This window comes from Schistocerca serialis, chromosome 1 (genome assembly GCF_023864345.2).
Source record: "Schistocerca serialis cubense isolate TAMUIC-IGC-003099 chromosome 1, iqSchSeri2.2, whole genome shotgun sequence".
Lineage (NCBI taxonomy): Eukaryota > Metazoa > Arthropoda > Insecta > Orthoptera > Acrididae > Schistocerca > Schistocerca serialis.
Genome location: NC_064638.1, coordinates 147,628,799 through 147,645,357, shown reverse-complemented (window position 1 = coordinate 147,645,357; position 16,559 = coordinate 147,628,799). Strand labels below are relative to the sequence as shown.

Sequence of the window (16,559 nt, the reverse complement as noted above, 5' to 3'; positions counted from 1 at the left end):
AGTCGGATCTCCAGTCCTTGCGCACATATACCGCTCATGTCCATCCTGGTACCGCACACGAATTGGGCACTGCCATTTTAACCAAAGAGGGTCTCGAAGTTACGGACGTCGCTTTTCTACCTTCGGCGAGAGGTACAGCGCTTACGCTCGCTGGCGTCCGCATCATTAATGTCTACGCTCCATCTGGCTCAAGTAATAGAGGCGCCCGCTCGGAATTCTATAGGACTGACATAATGCCCCTGTTCGCGGGCAGGTATGATCACGTCGTTTTCGGAGGTGACTTCAACTGCGTGCTGTCACCCCGCGACCAGACGCCGAACTACAACACATGCCCGGAGCTCTCTGCCATTATACGTGACATGGCCTTGCTGGACACATGGACCTGCCTTCATGGAGACGCGCCGGGGTTCACTTACTTCACGGCTACGTCAGCGAGCCGCCTGGACCGCATATATACGTCGCGCGGGCTTCGTCTCAGTCTTCAGCAGTCGGAACTCTGGCCGACGATCTTTTCAGATCATTTGGCGTATATCTGCACCATCACTCTGGCGCGCCAGGCAACCTATCGCGGCAGAGGATTGTGGAAATTGAATGTCGCTGTTCTGCAGGATCGTGATTGCCGTGTACAAGTCACCGAAACCTGGACGAACTGCTTACGTCGCACACACGCCTATCAGTCGGTGCTCCTCTGGTGGCTACATTGCGCCAAACCGGCCTTGAGGAGGACACTAATGAACTACTCCCGCGAGAGGATGCAATGGTACAATGCGACGGTGGAATTTTACTTTAGTGTTCTCCGTGACATGTACAACCGTCCCGCACAACGACCGGTTAGTCTTGTGGAAATCAACCGCGTCAAAGCCAAACTGTTGCATCTCATGCGCCACAAGATGGATGGAACCGTCATTCGAGCACGACTGGGATATGAGGTCGCGCACGAACGACCCTCTTTGCACCACGTGGTAGGGGAAAAGCGGCAGTATACACGCAAACTCATCACGGCACTTCGGACGGTGGACGGCCGGCGGTTAACCACACAGGCCGAGATCAAAAAAGGGTTCGTGGAGTACTATGCCAGTCTGTACTCGCAGAAGACGCCAGATCGAGGGGCACTTAATGACATACTCACGGCCCTGCCGCGCCGACTCGATCGCGCCACTGTTGATGCACTGCAGGAAGATGTGACGGAAGAGGAAGTGGCGACGGCCTTGGCCAAGGGTCGCAAGAATAAAGCCCCTGGGCCCGATGGACTGCCTATAGAATTCTACAGAGAATTTCAAAGTCTCCTCACGCCGATGTTGCGACAGATGTTCCAGGAGCTACTCAATCCTGAGGTGGCAGTCCCTCGCGAATTTACGCAGGGACTAATCATTCCAGTCCCGAAGACATCTTCCGGATACTCTGTGCATCAATTCCGGCCGATAACACTGCTTAACAGTGATTACAAACTCTTTGCACGACTCCTGGCCCTTCGCTTCCGACCGGCCCTTACACTGTTAACGGGAAAAGACCAGACTGGAGTCGGTGACAATCGCGCTATTCATATGGCGTTGTGTGACTACCGTGATCTGATAGCCATCGCAGATGCGTGTAGCATGCAAGGTGCCATGCTTGCTGTCGACTTAGAAAAAGCCTTTGATGCAGTCGGCCATGACTTTCTCCGCGAAACAATGACGGCGATGAGTGTTCCACAACGGCTCATTGCGTCGGTCTTGCGGCTTCTTCATGGATCAGAGTCAATGATCTTAGTAAACGGACTTTTAGCAGGACCCGTACAGATACACTGCTCTGTCAGACAGGGGTGTCCCCTCTCCATGAGCTTGTTTGCCCTCGCGATTGAGCCGCTGTTGGTTCAACTCCACACAACGCTACGGGGCGTCACTATGCGAGAAGATAAATTTGTGTACCGGGCTTACGCGGATGATGTCGTCATCTTAGTACGTTCGAACGCAGAGGTTGATATGGCAATAGCTCTGATTGAGAGATACGGCAAAGCGGCTGGTGCACAGCTCAACAGGCGGAAATCGGGAATTATGCACATTGGACGCGGGTTACCCGCGCAACCAGAAACCCGCATTAAGGTGCTTACAGAGATGAAATGTTTGGGAGTAACGTACACTAAGAATATGCGCCGCACGATCGCTCTCAACTACAAACGCCTCTTGCACAATATCCGCGCCAGTATCCGACTACACACCTTACGGTCCCTCGATGCGCTGCAAAAGGTCGAATTCGTCAACGCCTACCTGGTGTCGAAGATTATATACATGGCGCGAATATTTCCCATGCCGCGGGCGACAGCGGACAGACTCCAGGCAGTCTTCGGCCATTACGTGAACCACGGACATCTCTTTAAAGTAAGTCACGCGACGCTCACTCTCCCGCTGATAGCTGGCGGCCTCGGACTCATCAATGTCTACGTCAAGGCCTTGGCGTTGTTCGTGCGACTGACGCTATGGCATTGGAAACGCGACCATAACCGTCTGATCTCCTTCCTCCTGACGGAAATCGTGCCCCCCAACCTGGACCCGCCGATCGATATTCACCACATCCCAACGGCCTTGTGCCACTGCCGGACTTTTCTGCTGGACTACAGTTACCTGCGGAAGATGCTGCCTATTGACGACCTGCCCGCAGTCCGCAGTGTGTACGGCACCCTTATGTTGCGACAGCGCCGGAACGTGGTCGAAAGCAAATATCCTCGGTACGACTGGACTGCGGTCTGGTGCAATATCCACCCCCCTAACTTACCGACGGCGGCGCGGGCCACATGGTACTATTACGTGAATCGTAAATACCCGACGCAGTCACGTCTGAACCAGATTCATCTCGCGGCATCGCCGCTTTGCCCGACGTGCCAACTGCACGATACGGACCTCCACCGGCTAGTTTGCGGGGCTGCAAAGGACGTGTGCCAACTGCTTTGTCGCCTATTGGCCTTCATCCAACGCACGGCGCCGCACGCCATTTCAATGATGTCCCTACTCTGCCCTGATGATAACCCGTACCCGCGAACGAAGAGACACGCAGTACATTGGTTAATGGGGATAACTGTGTACTACCTATTCAGCACGTCGGAGCATGACGTGGGCGAGTACAGATCATTCTTGGAGACCCAACACTGGATACTGAAGCGAACACAGACATACCGCAAACATTATGCCCATTTTCTTATGAAGGTGTTTGAAGACTTTCTGGCGAACCGTTGACGATAGGCATGAGCGGTTAGTCTATATATCGCTGTATGGCGATGCTGGTATCTACACAGGTAAAATCGTGTAACGATACACGAAGAATCCATGCATCAATTAAAAAAAAAAAAAAAAAAAAAAAAAAAAAAAAAAAAAAAAAACCTATCCGAATTCACCGGTTATAAATTAGCATCGAGAAGACGGCCTAGCGTCCGGAAGGCCGGAAAGTCTATCTCCCTACTGTCCCCAGCGGACATGCGTTCCGGGAGGGAACTATATGATTTTGGCCCAGGAGGGGCTTCTTCATTTTCATGTTGTAATGTATAAAAAAAAAAAAAAAAAAAAAAAAAAAGTCGTAGAGCATTCGACTAAAAAAAAAAAAAAAAAAAAAAAAAAAAAAAAAAAAAATGGATAAGGCATCGGTCTCCTAAACCGGGGATTGTGGGTTCGAGTCCCACCAGAGGTACACGTTTTACTCACTGGGGCAAAATCAGTCTCACCACATACAGGTGTAATAGTTGAGAAAGTTGGTGTTTGTGAGTGCTTACAGGTATCACAGGTATGACGACGATATGAAAATACACACTTACTGACAACCTGAAACGAAACGATGGCCATTATCAATCGACCTGTTAGCTGCGGAAGTGTTTCAAAGCGTGATGGCGCTGTGAAAGGAAACGCTATTTTAAAATTACTTGTTGGTAAACGGTATGACCCATATGAATAGTCACTTACCTGTCTTGTGTGCAGGACTTACAGTTCAGAAAGGGAATAGCCTAAGACGGCAGGTATAAGAATTGCCAGCGGAAAGTAGGTGGCTGGACTTCAATATGTCTGAGTATGTACAGGCACACAGGAAAGGCTCATGCGACGTCCCGACTCTCTGCAGACGTAGAGTAGCGCATCAGGAAGGGTACACTTGGCAAGTGTTGATTTGAGCGAGCACACCGCCAGCTTAAAGCCAGTCAGCCTCTGTGGCCTAATGGATAAGGCATCGGTCTCCTAAACCGGGGATTGTGGGTTCGAGTCCCACCAGAGGTACACGTTTTACTCACTGGGGCAAAATCAGTCTCACCACATACAGGTGTAATAGTTGAGAAAGTTGGTGTTTGTGAGTGCTTACAGGTATCACAGGTATGACGACGATATGAAAATACACACTTACTGACAACCTGAAACGAAACGATGGCCATTATCAATCGACCTGTTAGCTGCGGAAGTGTTTCAAAGCGTGATGGCGCTGTGAAAGGAAACGCTATTTTAAAATTACTTGTTGGTAAACGGTATGACCCATATGAATAGTCACTTACCTGTCTTGTGTGCAGGACTTACAGTTCAGAAAGGGAATAGCCTAAGACGGCAGGTATAAGAATTGCCAGCGGAAAGTAGGTGGCTGGACTTCAATATGTCTGAGTATGTACAGGCACACAGGAAAGGCTCATGCGACGTCCCGACTCTCTGCAGACGTAGAGTAGCGCATCAGGAAGGGTACACTTGGCAAGTGTTGATTTGAGCGAGCACACCGCCAGCTTAAAGCCAGTCAGCCTCTGTGGCCTAATGGATAAGGCATCGGTCTCCTAAACCGGGGATTGTGGGTTCGAGTCCCACCAGAGGTACACGTTTTACTCACTGGGGCAAAATCAGTCTCACCACATACAGGTGTAATAGTTGAGAAAGTTGGTGTTTGTGAGTGCTTACAGGTATCACAGGTATGACGACGATATGAAAATACACACTTACTGACAACCTGAAACGAAACGATGGCCATTATCAATCGACCTGTTAGCTGCGGAAGTGTTTCAAAGCGTGATGGCGCTGTGAAAGGAAACGCTATTTTAAAATTACTTGTTGGTAAACGGTATGACCCATATGAATAGTCACTTACCTGTCTTGTGTGCAGGACTTACAGTTCAGAAAGGGAATAGCCTAAGACGGCAGGTATAAGAATTGCCAGCGGAAAGTAGGTGGCTGGACTTCAATATGTCTGAGTATGTACAGGCACACAGGAAAGGCTCATGCGACGTCCCGACTCTCTGCAGACGTAGAGTAGCGCATCAGGAAGGGTACACTTGGCAAGTGTTGATTTGAGCGAGCACACCGCCAGCTTAAAGCCAGTCAGCCTCTGTGGCCTAATGGATAAGGCATCGGTCTCCTAAACCGGGGATTGTGGGTTCGAGTCCCACCAGAGGTACACGTTTTACTCACTGGGGCAAAATCAGTCTCACCATATACAGGTGTAATAGTTGAGAAAGTTGGTGTTTGTGAGTGCTTACAGGTATCACAGGTATGACGACGATATGAAAATACACACTTACTGACAACCTGAAACGAAACGATGGCCATTATCAATCGACCTGTTAGCTGCGGAAGTGTTTCAAAGCGTGATGGCGCTGTGAAAGGAAACGCTATTTTAAAATTACTTGTTGGTAAACGGTATGACCCATATGAATAGTCACTTACCTGTCTTGTGTGCAGGACTTACAGTTCAGAAAGGGAATAGCCTAAGACGGCAGGTATAAGAATTGCCAGCGGAAAGTAGGTGGCTGGACTTCAATATGTCTGAGTATGTACAGGCACACAGGAAAGGCTCATGCGACGTCCCGACTCTCTGCAGACGTAGAGTAGCGCATCAGGAAGGGTACACTTGGCAAGTGTTGATTTGAGCGAGCACACCGCCAGCTTAAAGCCAGTCAGCCTCTGTGGCCTAATGGATAAGGCATCGGTCTCCTAAACCGGGGATTGTGGGTTCGAGTCCCACCAGAGGTACACGTTTTACTCACTGGGGCAAAATCAGTCTCACCACATACAGGTGTAATAGTTGAGAAAGTTGGTGTTTGTGAGTGCTTACAGGTATCACAGGTATGACGACGATATGAAAATACACACTTACTGACAACCTGAAACGAAACGATGGCCATTATCAATCGACCTGTTAGCTGCGGAAGTGTTTCAAAGCGTGATGGCGCTGTGAAAGGAAACGCTATTTTAAAATTACTTGTTGGTAAACGGTATGACCCATATGAATAGTCACTTACCTGTCTTGTGTGCAGGACTTACAGTTCAGAAAGGGAATAGCCTAAGACGGCAGGTATAAGAATTGCCAGCGGAAAGTAGGTGGCTGGACTTCAATATGTCTGAGTATGTACAGGCACACAGGAAAGGCTCATGCGACGTCCCGACTCTCTGCAGACGTAGAGTAGCGCATCAGGAAGGGTACACTTGGCAAGTGTTGATTTGAGCGAGCACACCGCCAGCTTAAAGCCAGTCAGCCTCTGTGGCCTAATGGATAAGGCATCGGTCTCCTAAACCGGGGATTGTGGGTTCGAGTCCCACCAGAGGTACACGTTTTACTCACTGGGGCAAAATCAGTCTCACCACATACAGGTGTAATAGTTGAGAAAGTTGGTGTTTGTGAGTGCTTACAGGTATCACAGGTATGACGACGATATGAAAATACACACTTACTGACAACCTGAAACGAAACGATGGCCATTATCAATCGACCTGTTAGCTGCGGAAGTGTTTCAAAGCGTGATGGCGCTGTGAAAGGAAACGCTATTTTAAAATTACTTGTTGGTAAACGGTATGACCCATATGAATAGTCACTTACCTGTCTTGTGTGCAGGACTTACAGTTCAGAAAGGGAATAGCCTAAGACGGCAGGTATAAGAATTGCCAGCGGAAAGTAGGTGGCTGGACTTCAATATGTCTGAGTATGTACAGGCACACAGGAAAGGCTCATGCGACGTCCCGACTCTCTGCAGACGTAGAGTAGCGCATCAGGAAGGGTACACTTGGCAAGTGTTGATTTGAGCGAGCACACCGCCAGCTTAAAGCCAGTCAGCCTTTGTGGCCTAATGGATAAGGCATCGGTCTCCTAAACCGGGGATTGTGGGTTCGAGTCCCACCAGAGGTACACGTTTTACTCACTGGGGCAAAATCAGTCTCACCACATACAGGTGTAATAGTTGAGAAAGTTGGTGTTTGTGAGTGCTTACAGGTATCACAGGTATGACGACGATATGAAAATACACACTTACTGACAACCTGAAACGAAACGATGGCCATTATCAATCGACCTGTTAGCTGCGGAAGTGTTTCAAAGCGTGATGGCGCTGTGAAAGGAAACGCTATTTTAAAATTACTTGTTGGTAAACGGTATGACCCATATGAATAGTCACTTACCTGTCTTGTGTGCAGGACTTACAGTTCAGAAAGGGAATAGCCTAAGACGGCAGGTATAAGAATTGCCAGCGGAAAGTAGGTGGCTGGACTTCAATATGTCTGAGTATGTACAGGCACACAGGAAAGGCTCATGCGACGTCCCGACTCTCTGCAGACGTAGAGTAGCGCATCAGGAAGGGTACACTTGGCAAGTGTTGATTTGAGCGAGCACACCGCCAGCTTAAAGCCAGTCAGCCTCTGTGGCCTAATGGATAAGGCATCGGTCTCCTAAACCGGGGATTGTGGGTTCGAGTCCCACCAGAGGTACACGTTTTACTCACTGGGGCAAAATCAGTCTCACCACATACAGGTGTAATAGTTGAGAAAGTTGGTGTTTGTGAGTGCTTACAGGTATCACAGGTATGACGACGATATGAAAATACACACTTACTGACAACCTGAAACGAAACGATGGCCATTATCAATCGACCTGTTAGCTGCGGAAGTGTTTCAAAGCGTGATGGCGCTGTGAAAGGAAACGCTATTTTAAAATTACTTGTTGGTAAACGGTATGACCCATATGAATAGTCACTTACCTGTCTTGTGTGCAGGACTTACAGTTCAGAAAGGGAATAGCCTAAGACGGCAGGTATAAGAATTGCCAGCGGAAAGTAGGTGGCTGGACTTCAATATGTCTGAGTATGTACAGGCACACAGGAAAGGCTCATGCGACGTCCCGACTCTCTGCAGACGTAGAGTAGCGCATCAGGAAGGGTACACTTGGCAAGTGTTGATTTGAGCGAGCACACCGCCAGCTTAAAGCCAGTCAGCCTCTGTGGCCTAATGGATAAGGCATCGGTCTCCTAAACCGGGGATTGTGGGTTCGAGTCCCACCAGAGGTACACGTTTTACTCACTGGGGCAAAATCAGTCTCACCACATACAGGTGTAATAGTTGAGAATGTTGGTGTTTGTGAGTGCTTACAGGTATCACAGGTATGACGACGATATGAAAATACACACTTACTGACAACCTGAAACGAAACGATGGCCATTATCAATCGACCTGTTAGCTGCGGAAGTGTTTCAAAGCGTGATGGCGCTGTGAAAGGAAAGGCTATTTTAAAATTACTTGTTGGTAAACGGTATGACCCATATGAATAGTCACTTACCTGTCTTGTGTGCAGGACTTACAGTTCAGAAAGGGAATAGCCTAAGACGGCAGGTATAAGAATTGCCAGCGGAAAGTAGGTGGCTGGACTTCAATATGTCTGAGTATGTACAGGCACACAGGAAAGGCTCATGCGACGTCCCGACTCTCTGCAGACGTAGAGTAGCGCATCAGGAAGGGTACACTTGGCAAGTGTTGATTTGAGCGAGCACACCGCCAGCTTAAAGCCAGTCAGCCTCTGTGGCCTAATGGATAAGGCATCGGTCTCCTAAACCGGGGATTGTGGGTTCGAGTCCCACCAGAGGTACACGTTTTACTCACTGGGGCAAAATCAGTCTCACCACATACAGGTGTAATAGTTGAGAAAGTTGGTGTTTGTGAGTGCTTACAGGTATCACAGGTATGACGACGATATGAAAATACACACTTACTGACAACCTGAAACGAAACGATGGCCATTATCAATCGACCTGTTAGCTGCGGAAGTGTTTCAAAGCGTGATGGCGCTGTGAAAGGAAACGCTATTTTAAAATTACTTGTTGGTAAACGGTATGACCCATATGAATAGTCACTTACCTGTCTTGTGTGCAGGACTTACAGTTCAGAAAGGGAATAGCCTAAGACGGCAGGTATAAGAATTGCCAGCGGAAAGTAGGTGGCTGGACTTCAATATGTCTGAGTATGTACAGGCACACAGGAAAGGCTCATGCGACGTCCCGACTCTCTGCAGACGTAGAGTAGCGCATCAGGAAGGGTACACTTGGCAAGTGTTGATTTGAGCGAGCACACCGCCAGCTTAAAGCCAGTCAGCCTCTGTGGCCTAATGGGAAGTCGCAGTAATTCCGGCTTGAGCCGTCGTGGAGAGCGGACGTGTTTACGCTGTGCTCCGTCGCTGCTCAGGGCAAGGCAAGTTTGCTGCTGCTTGTGACGCCATATTGTGTTGATTATCTTGTTATTAGTTGATTTTTCGTTCCGTTATCAATACATTCGTTTGTGCTGTCTGGGTGCTCCTGTTGATGTTTGTGTAATGGTGCCAGTTTGAAGATGGCTTTGATTTCTAGAAGAGATACTCTTAAGTTTACTTTTGAACGTGGATGTGTTAAACCGTCTGCCCTGGAATTTCAATATTTTGTGATTGAACAAGTCAAGATTCCTTCCGATGCTATTACTGGAATACATTTGTCGCACCTTGCAACAGTCGGATTTGTTAAATTGAAGGATTCTGATCTCTGTAGTCGTATCGTTGAAGAAAGTGGTGGTGTTATGAGATTTACACGTTCTGATGGGAGTGTTACCGAAGTTCACGTCTCTTTTGGTGGACTTGGTTTGCGTACGGTGCGGATATTTGAACTTCCTTTCGAAATCCCTTGTGATCATGTGAGCGAGGTTTTACGTGCTTATGGACGTGTCCTTTCTATTCACGAAGAAAAGTGGGGAAATGATTATCCGTTGCCTGTACTGAACGGCGTGAGGCAGGTTCGAATTGATTTGCTGAAGCACATCCCGTCCTTCATCAGTGTATCCGGGTATCGTGCTTTAGTTATTTATGATGGACAGCCGCGAACTTGTTCTATATGTAACTCGACGGAGCACATTCGCGCCGAGTGTTCGCGACGTCGGATCGCGCAGTTACCACCCGGAGATAGCGTCACGCGCTCACCTGGAGTTGTAAATATACCGCTCTCGTATGCGGCTGCGGCTGTCATCGCTCCACCGTCCCCTCCCGTTGCGACAAGTGTCATCCAAGCGACGGGTACCGACCATGTCTCTCAAGCAGTTCCCCTTCACGATTCCACGGTCTCTGACCAGGGCGAACCTGCCTTACCCCGGCTACATAACGAAGTGCCAGTTAACCCAGAGGTTTCGACTGATACTCCCCAGCGTCGAACTGATGCGACGGTGCTCCAGGAGTTGGAATACTCAGCCACTGTCGGAGTTACTCTGCCTCATTCCCCACCGGATGACGGGCAAGATATTGTCTCTTCCCCGCCTAGATCGCGAAAAAACAAGAAGAGGCGGATTGCCCATCCGGCGGCGGCGCACGAGGTCCCAAAAACCAGGGAAAAGTTGCGTCAGATTACGAAGATGGACGATGACCAAAGCAATGATGGACCAGAGGAAAATAAGGATATATCAGATAGTTCAACGTATAGTCAAGATAGGGAAGATGGTAGAAACCCTGGTACACACAGGTCTAGAGGAGGGATAGAGTGTAAAGAAGGCTTGGCGGCTCCCAATGATGGTCCACCCAGACGGCCATCTCGTGAATGTAGCACGGATCGGTCTTCCCCTAGGTTGGACTGGGCGACGGACAAGGAAGATGACTGTGCACCACGAGCAACGACGGCAGTTGACACGCTGCCGATGATCATTGATAGCATACCAGTTGACGACAGTCTCCTTGCAGGGCACCCTGGATCGCTGCGCTAAACTGAAATGCCTCATTTGTCCACAGATAATAACAGGACGATTTTGTTGAACGTTACACTGGTTTTTATGTTGGTGTGTCCATTTGTTTTCTCTTCCTAAATGGAACGACGTTTACAGAGAATGTCACAGACTTACAATATAATGACTTTGAATATTAACAGGATTAGGAGTCCACCAAAATTGGCGGCTTTGAAAGATTTCTTGTATAATTCGGATACCGATATTGCTCTCTTGCAGGAGGTAATGGTCAGTGAATTTAATTTCCCGGGGTTTACTGAAATTTTAAATGTTGCTTTCGAAAATGAATGTGGAACGGCTATTTTGGTGAAACATGGTATACCGGCGGAGCCTTTGTGTCTTCTCGAATCCGGTCGCGGAATCTCTTGTAAAATCTTTAATACGACGGTTGTTAATGTCTATGCCCCCTCTGGTAGCAGCTCCCGAGCGGCCAGGACAACTTTTTTCACCGGTGAAATGGTTCACTTATTAAACGACAATTCAGAAAATATCATTATAGCTGGCGACTGGAACTGTGTACTGAAGTCAAAAGATCAAAAACCGACCTTTAACTTCTCTCAAGCACTGAAAGATTGTGTCACAGCCTTACGTCTTACAGACGCATGGGAATTATTTCACCCCATAGCTGTTAAGTTTACGTATATGACGAACTTGGCGGCCAGTAGAATTGACAGAATTTATATATCCGATAGTTTAATGCAGTGTGCATCTTCAATAGACACGATTCCCACCAGTTTTTCTGATCACTGTGGAGTTCGTTGTAGCATACATCTTGCCCGGCAAACGACCTATTGGGGACGCGGTCTTTGGAAATTGAATGTCAGTCTTCTTCACGAACCAGACTTAAATGAATCCATCCAAGTGACCTGGAATATGTGCCTCAGAGCGCGCCCCAGATACGTTTCCACCATTGAGTGGTGGACCAACTACGCTAAAAGGAAGCTGAGGATGACTTTGATCGACTATGGCAAGGCAAGGGCTCAACTTCGGAAAGACACTATTGAATTTTATTATACCTGTTTGCGAGAACTGTATGATCGTCCCGTTTTGTCTGCTGACCATTTCATGCAAATCAAGAAAATTAAGGCGATTTTAACCCAACTGAAACGACGACAACTTGATGGTTTGAAGGTAAAGTCAAGATCACATTCCACTGTCGAAGATGAAACTGCCTCTTTGTATCATCTCCTCCGGCATGCAAAGAATAGAAGGAATAGTTTTATCAACACCCTGCGCGATGTGAATAACGATGTGCTCCATGAACAACGTGACATCCTTAACGAAATCCATCGCTTTTTTACGTGTTTATATACTGCCCCTGATGTCAATGCACAGTCTGTCGCGACGTTACTTCACGGCACAGACTCGATAGTTACTGAGGACGAGAATAGGGCGCTATTGGACATATTTACTAGTGATGATGTTTTGGATATCGTCAAAACTTCTCCGGTAAACAAGACGCCTGGACCGGATGGTTTACCAGTCGAATTTTACTACAGGTTTTGGAATGTTCTAGGCGATGTGCTCACCGCCATCATCAATGAAGTCATCAACGGTATCTCCATACCCTCGGAGTTTAAAGAGGGTGTGTTTGTGATGGTACCCAAGGGGCGAGGAATGAAGGATGTCCGTCGTCTGCGACCTATATGTTTATTAAATGGAGACTATAAAATTGTTGCCCGTGCACTGAAATTGCGACTGACTCCAGTCCTACAACGTGTCATTGCGCAGGACCAAACGGCCCTTCCGCATAGAAGTATCATCAAAACGGTCAGTGAATATCGTGATGTGATTTCCATTTTTTTCGGCAGCTCAACTTCAAGGTGCTCTATGCTTTATTGATTTTGCAAATGCTTTTGACCGGATTGATCATCGTTATCTTTTTAAAACAATGTCGGCCCTGGGTTTTGGGGGACGGTGCTTGAAGTCTTTGCAAAGTATGATTACTGGGATGACGGCAAAAGTACTTGTCAACGGTCAATGCACGAGAGCCATAAATATTTGTCGTGGATTCCCGCAAGGAAGCCCACTCTCCATGCTGCTCTATGTCATATCTTTGGAACCTCTTGTCCGACATTTAAACGTTCTCTTGGAAGGGATCACGATTATGTCGGTAAAGAAAGTAACCAATGTGTATGCAGATGATTTAGGGGTCATAGTTCGGAGTGACGACGATGTTCAAACTCTTAAGACCGCCTTACACGTTTATTGTGGTGCTACTGGTGCTGCTGTGAATAACACGAAAAGCTCTATGCTCAGCCTCAATGGTTATGCGAACGCAGACTTAGATTGGATCACTTCCACGAACCAACATAAGTCTCTCGGTGTCACATTTTCTAGCTGCCCGCTCAAGATGGCTTCCGTTAACTGGAAGAACATGCTTACCAACATCAGAGGCTCATTAATAGAGCATCGAAATAGGGACCTCAATTTAATGCAAAGGGTACAACTGATTAACTGTGTGATCCTGTCAAAAGCGATTTACCTGGGGCAATGTCTACCTATTCCCTTGGGCATCGCCAAAAATATTACGAGGGCAGTCTGTCAGCTGTTATGGAGAGGCTGTATATTTAAAGTGGCAGCTCGTACAGTGACCTTACCTCCGGTCGCCGGTGGCCTCGGACTCACAGATATTCGTCAAAAGACAGTGACTTTATTTATCAAGCGTACTCGAGAACATCTCCGTAAGTACCCCGACAGTATTACGACGCAACTGTTTCATCTGACTGAACCTCAGAGTTTAGATGCTCCTGTCAATGTGGCTCCGATCCATTTTAAGCTGCACCATGTCAGACTTTACTTCACCGAGATCAGTTACAAAGAGAGTATACATCTGACACCCAGCCGTAGCGCCACGTCATCTGCTACTTCTATTCCATGGCGCTGTTCAGTCAGGAATCGAATCGAGAAAAAATATCCATCCAAAGATTGGAATACTGTTTGGAAGAATATTCATAATAAAGTCTTAAGCATGTCAGTACGGTCGACATGGTATCAAGTGGTTAACGATATCATCGCCAACAATGAGAGGCTCCATGCTATAGGACTTCATGATACTCCCATGTGTCGCCGTTGTGGATATGTGGATACGACAGTTCACAGGTTTACTTGTCAAGGATACAATACCATATGGAACCACATTAAGCAGCAGGTCGCATTCCTCAGGCGCAATGATGGTAGATTCATCACCACCACCGAACTCTCGGCCCCGGACGTGATGTATTTTCCGCGTCAGAAAAATAATACCATACTGTGGCTATACGGCAATTTTGTTCACTTTGTCATCCACAAAACGACCACGGACACCATTGAGGACTACAACTGCTACATCACGGAGGAATATTACAAGCTACGCGCCCAACGGAACCACGCCAAGCATTTTGGAAATATGCTACACATACTCTTTCAAAAGGAAGGTATTGGATGATGTGTTGAATGATATACTGTGATTATAATCTGAGATCAGTGTCATGTATTGTGTGTGTCCTTAAGAAGTCTACGTTTTTCAGTTTTCCACTTAATTTTTCTTTCTTTATCCCCGTTTTTCAACATATCAAGTTCCCTCGTTATGAAAAACCATCCAACATCACAGAATGAGTTCACTTGGATGCAGAAATTTACTTTTCTCACCACGTTTGGCATGGATTCCCTTACGTGAGAAGGAGCATTTAATTTGATTTTAGCAAAGAAGCTCGCCGAAGAAGGCGCATGAAGGAGAGCGAATGGAAGGGCTAGAAGGGGAGATGGGAGGCCCTAACAAAAAAAAAAAAAAAAAACGGGGATTGTGGGTTCGAGTCCCACCAGAGGTACACGTTTTACTCACTGGGGCAAAATCAGTCTCACCACATACAGGTGTAATAGTTGAGAAAGTTGGTGTTTGTGAGTGCTTACAGGTATCACAGGTATGACGACGATATGAAAATACACACTTACTGACAACCTGAAACGAAACGATGGCCATTATCAATCGACCTGTTAGCTGCGGAAGTGTTTCAAAGCGTGATGGCGCTGTGAAAGGAAACGCTATTTTAAAATTACTTGTTGGTAAACGGTATGACCCATATGAATAGTCACTTACCTGTCTTGTGTGCAGGACTTACAGTTCAGAAAGGGAATAGCCTAAGACGGCAGGTATAAGAATTGCCAGCGGAAAGTAGGTGGCTGGACTTCAATATGTCTGAGTATGTACAGGCACACAGGAAAGGCTCATGCGACGTCCCGACTCTCTGCAGACGTAGAGTAGCGCATCAGGAAGGGTACACTTGGCAAGTGTTGATTTGAGCGAGCACACCGCCAGCTTAAAGCCAGTCAGCCTCTGTGGCCTAATGGATAAGGCATCGGTCTCCTAAACCGGGGATTGTGGGTTCGAGTCCCACCAGAGGTACACGTTTTACTCACTGGGGCAAAATCAGTCTCACCACATACAGGTGTAATAGTTGAGAAAGTTGGTGTTTGTGAGTGCTTACAGGTATCACAGGTATGACGACGATATGAAAATACACACTTACTGACAACCTGAAACGAAACGATGGCCATTATCAATCGACCTGTTAGCTGCGGAAGTGTTTCAAAGCGTGATGGCGCTGTGAAAGGAAACGCTATTTTAAAATTACTTGTTGGTAAACGGTATGACCCATATGAATAGTCACTTACCTGTCTTGTGTGCAGGACTTACAGTTCAGAAAGGGAATAGCCTAAGACGGCAGGTATAAGAATTGCCAGCGGAAAGTAGGTGGCTGGACTTCAATATGTCTGAGTATGTACAGGCACACAGGAAAGGCTCATGCGACGTCCCGACTCTCTGCAGACGTAGAGTAGCGCATCAGGAAGGGTACACTTGGCAAGTGTTGATTTGAGCGAGCACACCGCCAGCTTAAAGCCAGTCAGCCTCTGTGGCCTAATGGATAAGGCATCGGTCTCCTAAACCGGGGATTGTGGGTTCGAGTCCCACCAGAGGTACACGTTTTACTCACTGGGGCAAAATCAGTCTCACCACATACAGGTGTAATAGTTGAGAAAGTTGGTGTTTGTGAGTGCTTACAGGTATCACAGGTATGACGACGATATGAAAATACACACTTACTGACAACCTGAAACGAAACGATGGCCATTATCAATCGACCTGTTAGCTGCGGAAGTGTTTCAAAGCGTGATGGCGCTGTGAAAGGAAACGCTATTTTAAAATTACTTGTTGGTAAACGGTATGACCCATATGAATAGTCACTTACCTGTCTTGTGTGCAGGACTTACAGTTCAGAAAGGGAATAGCCTAAGACGGCAGGTATAAGAATTGCCAGCGGAAAGTAGGTGGCTGGACTTCAATATGTCTGAGTATGTACAGGCACACAGGAAAGGCTCATGCGACGTCCCGACTCTCTGCAGACGTAGAGTAGCGCATCAGGAAGGGTACACTTGGCAAGTGTTGATTTGAGCGAGCACACCGCCAGCTTAAAGCCAGTCAGCCTCTGTGGCCTAATGGATAAGGCATCGGTCTCCTAAACCGGGGATTGTGGGTTCGAGTCCCACCAGAGGTACACGTTTTACTCACTGGGGCAAAATCAGTCTCACCACATACAGGTGTAATAG

The 16,559-nt window shown here is 47.4% G+C and overlaps 12 non-coding genes across 12 annotated transcripts; all 12 read left to right on the top strand.

The window, feature by feature from the left end:
* The first annotated feature begins 4,159 nt into the window (after nucleotides 1-4,159).
* Nucleotides 4,160-4,232, top strand: Trnar-ccu (transfer RNA arginine (anticodon CCU)). Its single transcript has one exon. It is a non-coding gene; the product is annotated as a tRNA-Arg (tRNA).
* Nucleotides 4,233-4,734: 502 nt separating this feature from the next.
* Nucleotides 4,735-4,807, top strand: Trnar-ccu (transfer RNA arginine (anticodon CCU)). The gene has a single exon. It is a non-coding gene; the product is annotated as a tRNA-Arg (tRNA).
* Nucleotides 4,808-5,309: 502 nt separating this feature from the next.
* Trnar-ccu (transfer RNA arginine (anticodon CCU)) lies at nucleotides 5,310-5,382 on the top strand. The gene has a single exon. It is a non-coding gene; the product is annotated as a tRNA-Arg (tRNA).
* Nucleotides 5,383-5,884: 502 nt separating this feature from the next.
* Nucleotides 5,885-5,957, top strand: Trnar-ccu (transfer RNA arginine (anticodon CCU)). Its single transcript has one exon. It is a non-coding gene; the product is annotated as a tRNA-Arg (tRNA).
* Nucleotides 5,958-6,459: 502 nt separating this feature from the next.
* Nucleotides 6,460-6,532, top strand: Trnar-ccu (transfer RNA arginine (anticodon CCU)). The gene has a single exon. It is a non-coding gene; the product is annotated as a tRNA-Arg (tRNA).
* Nucleotides 6,533-7,034: 502 nt separating this feature from the next.
* Trnar-ccu (transfer RNA arginine (anticodon CCU)) lies at nucleotides 7,035-7,107 on the top strand. Its single transcript has one exon. It is a non-coding gene; the product is annotated as a tRNA-Arg (tRNA).
* Nucleotides 7,108-7,609: 502 nt separating this feature from the next.
* Nucleotides 7,610-7,682, top strand: Trnar-ccu (transfer RNA arginine (anticodon CCU)). The gene has a single exon. It is a non-coding gene; the product is annotated as a tRNA-Arg (tRNA).
* A 502-nt stretch (nucleotides 7,683-8,184) lies between these two features.
* On the top strand, nucleotides 8,185-8,257 carry Trnar-ccu (transfer RNA arginine (anticodon CCU)). Its single transcript has one exon. It is a non-coding gene; the product is annotated as a tRNA-Arg (tRNA).
* Nucleotides 8,258-8,759: 502 nt separating this feature from the next.
* On the top strand, nucleotides 8,760-8,832 carry Trnar-ccu (transfer RNA arginine (anticodon CCU)). The gene has a single exon. It is a non-coding gene; the product is annotated as a tRNA-Arg (tRNA).
* Nucleotides 8,833-15,284: 6,452 nt separating this feature from the next.
* On the top strand, nucleotides 15,285-15,357 carry Trnar-ccu (transfer RNA arginine (anticodon CCU)). Its single transcript has one exon. It is a non-coding gene; the product is annotated as a tRNA-Arg (tRNA).
* A 502-nt stretch (nucleotides 15,358-15,859) lies between these two features.
* On the top strand, nucleotides 15,860-15,932 carry Trnar-ccu (transfer RNA arginine (anticodon CCU)). The gene has a single exon. It is a non-coding gene; the product is annotated as a tRNA-Arg (tRNA).
* A 502-nt stretch (nucleotides 15,933-16,434) lies between these two features.
* Trnar-ccu (transfer RNA arginine (anticodon CCU)) lies at nucleotides 16,435-16,507 on the top strand. Its single transcript has one exon. It is a non-coding gene; the product is annotated as a tRNA-Arg (tRNA).
* Nucleotides 16,508-16,559: the final 52 nt, after the last annotated feature.